This window comes from Leptosomus discolor, chromosome 1 (assembly GCF_034619465.1).
Source record: "Leptosomus discolor isolate bLepDis1 chromosome 1, bLepDis1.hap2, whole genome shotgun sequence".
Classification (NCBI taxonomy): domain Eukaryota; kingdom Metazoa; phylum Chordata; class Aves; order Leptosomiformes; family Leptosomidae; genus Leptosomus; species Leptosomus discolor.
This window is the reverse complement of record NC_141391.1, coordinates 61786306-61795485: the sequence shown is the minus strand read 5'-3', so window position 1 is coordinate 61795485 and position 9180 is coordinate 61786306. Positions and strand designations below refer to the sequence as shown.

Below are 9180 nucleotides of genomic sequence, written 5' to 3'. Positions count from 1 at the left end.
CAAAAAACAGATTTAGGAGGCTGGCTCGACAGCACGCGTCACCCGTCAGCTCAGCAGTTCGTACGCCCGCGGTGCGAGGACACACGCCGCAGATGGGAAACCCGGCAGGCAGGAGCTTTGCTCGGGAACGGGCTCCTGCGGCACCGACCGCCGGTCCCTGCACCGCGCCCGCCGCGCAGGAACCCTCCCCTACCCGGAGCGGGGTTCGCAGCCAGCCGCGGGCAGGGCTCCGCTTGAGGGCTGCGAGGAAACACCGAAACACACGCCCGTACTCGGCAGCCGCCTGCGACCAAGGCGGCCAGGCAGCGCTCGGCCCCGGGCCTGCTGAGCAGCCCCAGCAGGGTCCGCTCTCACTAGCTCCGTGGAGGGGTCGACCACTGAGACCGTCCGCCCAGCTCCCCCACCGGGCGGGGGATACCCGGCCTCAGTACCGGGGAGGGGCGGGAGGGCTGGGGCGCCGCCAATCGGGGCCTCGGCGCGGCTCTGCGGCCCCGCCTCCCGCGCTGCCGCCAGTCGGTTCGAGAGTGAACAGCCCCGGGTGAGGGGAAAAGGGCCGCGGCTCGGAGGCAGTGGGGCCCGCCGGGAGGGTGGGCCGCTTCCTTCCGCAGTGCCAGGGGCACCCGGCGGTGGGGGGAGAGGGGAAGGCGGCTGCTGGGCGGCGCGGCCCGCGCTCCTGGCCCGTTACCTGCGCGGCGCGGCGCCCGCCTGCGTCGCCTCCCCCGGCCGCGGCGGAGCGGGAACGCGATCTCGCCGGAAACAGACACGGCGCGCGGCGGGAGGGTGCCGTGCCGCGCCGCGCCGCGGGCTCACCTGCGCCCCCGCCGCCCCCCGCCTCCTCAGCGCCGCCGCCGGCCGGCACCAACTCCCGCACTCGGCGCGGGGAGGCGCGGAGCGGCTCGGCGGCGGCCGCGCTCCCCCTGCGGGCCTCACGGTGTCTCGGAGGAACCAGCTGCCCGCCTCCCGGCTGGGCCGCCACTGCGCCTCGCTGCTGCGAGAGGCACTTCTTTGGCCGTGTGTGTGTGTGTCGTCCCCCGTATGCGCCCTCATGGTCTCGTCCGCTGCTGCCCCGCGGGCGGGAGGGGAGGAGCAGCTCCGGGATGGCAGCGCGGGGCGGTGGCCCCTCCGCGGGGCCTCGGCACCCGGTCGGGCCGGGCCGGGCCGGGGAGCGGAGCAGCCGTGCGTTCTCCGGGTGGTGGCTGCGCTTTTCCCTGGCCTGACCGGGGCAGGGAAGAGCTCTCACCTGCCCTCCGAGGTGAGGCTCCGGGTGCTGCAGAGGGACTCGGGAAGGGCAAAGACGGGGACGGGGAGGCCGAGGGGAGGCACGGCCGGTGGCGGGCCTCCTGGCGCCGGGAGCTCCGCGGGTGTGTTCTGAGGACGCGAAGCTGTGTTGGCTGACGGGCGCGCGGCTGCAGGACGCCCTGCCGGAAACGACCCGTCGCCGTCGCTAACGACGAGCTGCAGATGTTGGGCGAAGCTGTCCGGCCCCGGAGCTGCTGGCCGCTGAGGCTCCTGCCTCGGCGAGCTCGGCGCCAGCCCCCGCCCACACCGCATCCCCGTCCCATGCCGAAGCTCCTGCTGGCCCGGGCCGTGTGGCGCCCGCCCTCCCCAAACCGGTACGGCCGGGCCCGGTGCCTCCCGGACGGCGGTGCACGGCAGCTATGCCGCAGGGCCCAGTGCTGCCGCCCGGTGCGGGCTGGTGGCCGGGCCAGCGGGGTACCCGGCCCTGCTGCCCAGAGCTGCCGTTAGGTTGAGTGGACTGGACTGGGCTCTGAGCTCAGTTTTGGCGTCGCGCTTCTAAGGTGGGTCCGTCTCCCATTCGGAGCCCACGGGGAAGGTGCAGGAGCATAGAAGCGAGTGCTGAGTTCCTCCTGGGGAATGGGGACGCGTCCGGACCAGATTTCATTTGCACCAGATTTCTCTTGGTTTCCCTGGCTGTAGTAACAATCGCATCATAGAATCACAGAATGGTTTGTGTTGGAAGGGCCCTCAAAGATCATCTAGTTCCAACCCCCCTGCCATGGCACATTAAAAGAATGCACTTATTGAAAACGCTTCTGGAAAACCGTATAAAGGAACAAAAGATGATTGCAGGTAACAGTGCCTGGAGCTGCTGACGGTATTTCCCATTTCATCTTCACTGCAGTCGGCCTATTTTCAATGGGAGTAAACAGTGACACTGAAGACGTGAGAGGAGCACTTCTGGTACTGCTGCAATTATTTAAAATCTATTTATTTTTAAATATTCGTATTTGTAGTATTAAATGATTACTTTTATAACAATTGCAAAATTTAAAATAAAAACCAAAACCAGAGAAGGATCGGAAAGTTATGTCATGTCCCGCCGACAGAGGATTCAATACATGTGATTGCAGCACGGCACCCTCGGCCCACAGCGCCCTGCTGCCCCCAGTGAGAGGGTGTAGTGGGTCTGTCCGAGATGGAGCCCTCACCCTGCTGTGCTGTGCAGTGTGTTGGTAACACACCAGTGTTCTGACGGCTGCTGAGCAGGGCTCACACAGCATCAAGGCTGTGTCTCCAGCATTTCCCCAGCAGGCTGGAGGAAGGCGAGATCTTGGGAGGGGATATAGCCACGACAGCTGACCTAAACCGACCAAAGGGGTGTTCCACACCGTATGACGTCTGCTCAGCAATGTAAGCTAGAGGAAAAGAGGAGGAAGGGGAGGATATTTGTTTATACCTTTGTTGTCCAGGGCAACGTACTGAAGCCCTGCTTCCTGGGAAGTGGATGGACATCACCTGCTTATGTGAAGTAGAGAATAAAATCTTTTGTTTTCCTTTGCATCCATGCGCAGCTTTTGCTTTATTAAACTGTCCTTATCTTGATCCACATGAATGTTGTTGTATCTTCTCTCCCCTGACCAGCTATGGGGCAGGGGAGTCATATAGCAGCTTTGGTGGGCACTTGGCTTCCAGCCAGGGTCGACCCACCACTGTCTTTTTGGTGCCCAACATGGGGCTTGACAACGGCAGTTTCCTATTAAGTGTGCTGTAGCTGTAGTAGTTATTAAGTGGCAAGCTCCTGTGCAGGTCACGGAGTTTGTTGGCTGCACTGCTTATCTCCTTATTTCACTGAGTTTGGGAACACATTAATACGAATAATGGCCGTGTGCTTTGCTCTCACAGTGATGGCTTTACTGTGCTGGGGAGCCATTTTGTGGGGAGGATGAAGGCGCTTGGGAGCATGCTAGCACAAACAGTGGCTCTGTGCTTTGCCCTGGCATTGATGGCCTTGTGCTGTGGGAGCTATCTTGTGCAGAAGATGAAGGAATCCATCTCTCTCAGGGGCAAGAGGGTTCTAGGACAAGAGTTAGCAGGGCTCATTGACAGCTTTAAACTAGATTTGAAGGGGGATGGGGATGTATCCGGGCCTGCCAGAGAGGTGCCTGGGGGTAGCAGCTCAGTACTCGTGGGGCAGGCAAACATGGTAGCATTTCTGAGAACCAAAAGGCCTACAGGTGTTGGAACAGCTCATTCTGGATGTCATCTCTAAGCATGTAGAGAAAAAGAAGGTTATCAGGAGTGGTCAGCGTGGATTCAATGGGAAATCATGCTTGTCCAACCTGATAGCTTTCTATGATGGCATGACTGGCTGGCTGGATGAGGGGAAAGGAGTGAATGTCATCTACCTCAACATCAGCAAGGCTTCTGGCACTGTCTTCCAGCACATCCTCATAGGGAAGCTCAGGAAGTGTGGGATGGACAGGTGGACAGCGAGGTGGATTGAGAACTGGCTGAAGGACAGAGCTCAGAGACTTGTGATCAGTGGTGCTGAGTCTAGTTGGAGGCCTGCGGCTAGTGGTGTTCCCCAGGGGTCAGTACTGGGTCCGGTCTTATTCAACATATTCATCAACGACCTGGATGAAGGGACAGAGTGTACTGTCAGCAAGTTTGCTGACAATACTAAACTGGGAGGAGTGGCTGACACACCAGAAGGCTGTGCTGCCATTCAGTGAGACCTGGACAGGCTGGAGAGCTGGGCAGAGAGGAACCTCATGACGTTCAGTAAGGGCAAGTGTAGGGTCCTGCATCTAGGCAGGAATAACCCCATGCACCAGCACAGGTTAGGGATTGATCTGCTGGGAGCAGCTCTGCAGAGAAGGACCTGGGGAGTCCTGGTGCACAGCAAGTTGACCATGAGCCAGCAATGTGCCCTTGTGGCCAAGACGGCCAATGGTATCCTGCGGTGCATTAAGAAGAGTGTGGCCAGCAGGTTGAGTGAGTTTCTCCTCCCCCTCTACTCTGCCCTGGTGAGGCCACATCTGGAGTACTGTGTCCAGTTCTGGCCCCCCCAGTTCAAGAGAGACAGGGAACTGCTGGAGAGAGCCCAGCAAAGGGCTACTAAGGTGATGAGGGGACTGGAGCATCTCTCCTACAAGGAAAGGCTGAGAGACCTGGGGGTCTTTAGCCTGGAAAAGGGTGAGAGGGGACCTTACTAACACTTACACATTTATATCTAAGGGGTGGGTGTCAGGAGGATGGGGCCAGACTCTTTTCAGTGGTGCTCAATGACAGGACAAGGGGCAACAGGCACAAGCTGGAACACAGGAAGTTCTGCTTGAACATGAGGAAATTCTTTACCCTGAGGGTGACAGAGCACTGGAACAGACTGTCCGGGGAGGTTGTGGAGTCTCCTTCTCTGGAGATGTTTAAAACCTGCCTGGACACTGTCCTGTGCAACCTGCTCTAGGTGAACCTGCTCTGGGAAGGGGGTTGGACTAGGTGATCTTTTGAGGTCCCTTCCAACCCCTATCATTCTGTGATCTCCCTCTCCCTATCCAGGATTGATGTGGATGATTTTATTATGCAGGCTCCCAAGGTCCTTGTTCACCTTTATGTGAGTTGTTTAATACTAGTAATTAATACTGTTGGCAAATGATGGGTATTGTGGAATCTGGTGTCATCCTGGTGTAAGAGAAGACAACTTGTGGGTCAGGCAATAATGAAATGTGCTCTGAGGCGGCTGGTCCCTGAGTGGCAGGGTGTATGGAAGGATTTGGGCAGATTCTTAGCGCGATTATCACCTTCCAAAACCTGGGACTTTAAACCTGAACAGGCAAGAGATCCTGGCAAACTAATGCACCACCTAATAGAAGGGTGCCTTACCTACCCCAATGAAAACCAGCAGCTTCTAGCTCTGTACTGGGGCCCGGCCTGTGCCTATCGAGCCACAGTTCAATATTCTCAGAGGACTGTGGCTGAGGCAGGGACCCAAACTACATCTGAGGACAACATGGCTGAGATAGGAACCCAAACAAGAACAACAACAGTAATTGCCCTAGTAGTGAAGAAGAAACAGTGGATAAGGAAATCAACAGGTCCATATCATCGATTGGTAAGGGAGGAAGAAGGGTCTGATCAAGAAGCTGGTCCTTTGACAGAGAAATTGGAGGAAGGAGTGAGAGAAATCAAACAGGAAGCAGAAACTACCTGGTCCTTAACCTCATCAGAACTTCGAGACATGCGGAAAGATTACAGCCACCAGCCAGGTGAGTGGATTGCTGCCTGGATGCTCCAATGATGGGATAACGGGGCTAACAGTCAGCAACTGGAAGGTAGGGTAGCCCAACAGCTGGGATCCCTTGCTAGAGACTGGGGAATTGAGAGAGGAATTGGAAAAGATGCAGCAATTTGCAGTCTCTGGAGATGGCTCCTCTCAAGTGTGAAGGCAAGATATCCATTCAAGGAAGATCTTGTGAACTCCCCGGGAAAGTGGACTGTCGCAGATGAAGGCACCCAGTACCTGAAAGAACTAGCAGTGCTGGAAGGCATCTACAGCGATCTGGACAATGATGAGGTCCTCAAAGATCCAGAGGATGTCCTGTGCACACAGGCCATGTGGAAGAAGGTGGTTCAAAGTGCCCCAGCATCATATTCTAGCAGCTTGGCTTCGATGTATAACCCAGATATGGATACACCAGCTGTGGAAAGAGTGTCTTCTTGGCTCTAAAAGTTTGAAAAAAATCTCTGTACCTTCTCATTCCTATGGGACAGCACCTTGGCTGTCGGGGTGCCCCAAGAAAAGAGTCCTCTCCTGCCCCGGTCAGACGGAAAGGGAGCCCCAGGCACATGCCACATGGTGCACTCTGTTTTTTCCTGTGTGACCAGGGGGAGGACATGAGGAAGTGGGATGGTGAACCCACTTCCAAGCTGGAAGCACATGTATGTGAACTGAGAGGGAAGACAGCTGTTAAGAAGGGGTCACCCAAGAAGTCTGTCAGCGTAGTTGCTGCAAAGACACAAGAAGACAATCAGCCATCTCCCAGACATAAAAGAACTGAGGAGATGGCTCGTGCCCAAGAGGCACCACCATATAATAAGTTACCAGAAGATGAAAGACATTATGCCTTGTTTACTGATGGATTCTGTTGTGTGGTAGGAAACCATCGGAAGTGGAATGCTGCTGCGTGGAATCCCACACAAGTCATTGAGGCTACTCAAGGAGAAGATGAGTCAAGTCAGTTTGCAGAAGTGAAAGCTATCCAACTAGCCCTGGAGACTGCGGAGAGAGATGAGTGGCCAGTACTCTATACTGATTCCTGGATGGCGGCTAATGCCCTATGGGAGTGGCTACAGCAGTGGAAGACCAATTGGCAGCGCAGGGGTAAACCCGTCTGGGCTGCTGCATTGTGACAGGACATTGCTGCCTGGGTAGAAAACATGACTCTAAAGGTACATCAGGTAGATGCTCACATGCCCAAAAGCCATGCCACAGAAGAACATCGAAACAATGAACAGGTAGACAAGGCTGCCAAAATTGAAGTAGCTCAGGTGGACCTGGACTGGGAGCATAAAGGTGAGCTATTTATAGCTCAATGGGCCCATGAAACATCTGGACGTCTAGAAAGAGATGCAACATACAGATACAGTGCTCGTGATTGAGGAGTGGACCTGACCATGGAGGCCATTACACAGGTCACTCATGAATGTGAAAGATGTGCTGCAATCAAGCGAGCCACAAGAGTAAAATCTCCCTGAAACAGAGGGTGGTGGCTGGGTTTTCGATATGGTGAGGCCTGGCAAACTGACTATATTGGACTACTGCCACGAACACATCAAGGCAAGAGCTACACACTCACCATGGTGGAAACAACTACTGGTTGGCTAGAAACATACCCTGTAACCATGCCGCTGCCTGAAACACCATCTTAGGCCTTGAAAGGTCAATTTTGTGGCAATATGGCACCCCAGAAAGGATTGAATCAGACAATGGGAAGCATTTCCAAAATAACCTAATAAACTCATGGGCAAAGAAACATGGCATTGAGTGAGTGTATCACATCCCCTATCACCTGAAGCAAGGAATGTTGTGGCCCCTTACAAAAGGCAGTTCCTGATAAACTAATAAGCAAGAAGATTTACGGCTCCACACAAGGACAGTTCCTGATAACAACCAGGAGAGTGCCTCAAGAACTGACTGAAACCAACCCTATGGTTTGGGGAAGAGCCGAGGAGCAACTGAGTCTGCACAAGAACAAGGGGTTACTAGCGGTGGCGAAAAGGAGCCATCAGCCTTCAAGGGGTTACTAGTGGTGACGAAGAGGAGCCATCAGCCTTCATCTCCACGACCACAAGAAGGCACTGTGCAAGCGCAGTTAGGAGTAGTTTATAGAAATCACCTTTTGGAACTAATTTTAATACAAAGCAGGGATAGGTTATGCATATCTATAGGTGTATTGGGAAACCTTATATATATCTAACATCTAACTGTATAAATCTGAGACAAGTTGCCGCGTTGAAGCACGCATGACTTCGGTGGGACTACCCCCATGCTGCCCAGTGCTGAATAAACATACCTACTTTACAGTCTTATAGATTGTGGAGTCTGTTTTCTGCACATCATCACCCACAAGCCTCTGGAAAGATTGAAAGATATAACAGACTGTTAAAGACCATGTTGAAGGCATTGGACCGTGGGGCATGGAAGCACTGGGACACAAATTGAGCAAAAGCCACTTGGCTAGTTAGCACCAGAGTGTCTGCTAACCGTCCTGGTTCTGCCCAAACAAAACACCTGCATACTGTGGGAGGAGATAAAGTCCCAGTAGTGCACACAGGTGTGGGAGCTGCGTGAGGACACTGACACGATCAATGTGATCTAGCAAGTGAACCTTTATTTCCGTGTTTCCAGTGCAATTTATAACCCTCGACCACACCCAATAAATACTGATTGGCTTCATCGCAAATAACAGCCCATAGTCCAACCTGATTGGCCACATTACGAGTCATGTTCAAGTCACGTTCACAGATGTTCACACCCATCTTCTTCAAGAATTAAAACTGCGTCATTAATGGTGGCTGTCTCTTCTCCTGCACCTGTAAGATGTTCATGCTCCCTGCACCGGAAGTTGTTTATGCTTTCCGCAGTTCCGGTACGTCCCAGCTCAGATTCTCTGGAAAGGCTGGATTGTTCACATGTCCCTTATTTCATAAATGTCCTCCCACACACAGGAAAGTGGCTGGGGAAGGCAGTGTGGGCTGCTCCTCCCATGGGAAAAGGCAAATGCATTCATGGGTTTGTCTTTGCTCAACGCCCTGGGTATACTTGGTGGATAATGCGGAAGGATGGGGAGACCTGATGCGTGCCTCAAGGAGATGAAACCTTCGCTGAAAAGTAATCTGCGATGTGAGTTGTATTGTTGTAGGAAGTAATATAGCAGGAATGACCTGAACTGACGAAGAGAAAGTTTCGCAAGGAAACAGACAAGTGCAACAATGACCAAAACCAAGGCAGTGCTGGTGCCCAGCAATCAAAGATACTGCTTCTCCTGTCCTGAACACTCATCTAGACAGACCGGACCCAAGTTATAGACCTGGAGGAGTGGAAGAAGACTATCTGCTAAAGAACAAGTGATAGTAGTGAATGAGAATGTATAAATCTCTATGTTGGGAATAAAGATGGTTTCAGTATGTAGCTTAAGTTTCTAAGTGTTGGTAAGAAGGAATTTCAGTAATGAGAATACAATGAAATGGTTAAGAGGTGTATTAAATTATGTGGGACCAGAGCATGACACAAATGGTACAGAATAAGGGGTGGAGATTGTAGTGGATCTGTCTGAGATGGAGCCCTCACCCTGCTGTGCTGTGCAGTGTGTTGGTAACACACCAGTGTTCTGACAGCTGCTGAGCAGGGCTCACACAGCATCAAGGCTGTCTCTCCAA

The 9180-nt window shown here is 53.8% G+C and overlaps 1 pseudogene; it reads left to right on the top strand.

The window, feature by feature from the left end:
- Positions 1 to 1560: 1560 nt before the first annotated feature.
- On the top strand, positions 1561 to 6651 carry LOC147416227 (uncharacterized; annotated as a pseudogene).
- The last annotated feature ends 2529 nt before the right edge of the window (positions 6652 to 9180 follow it).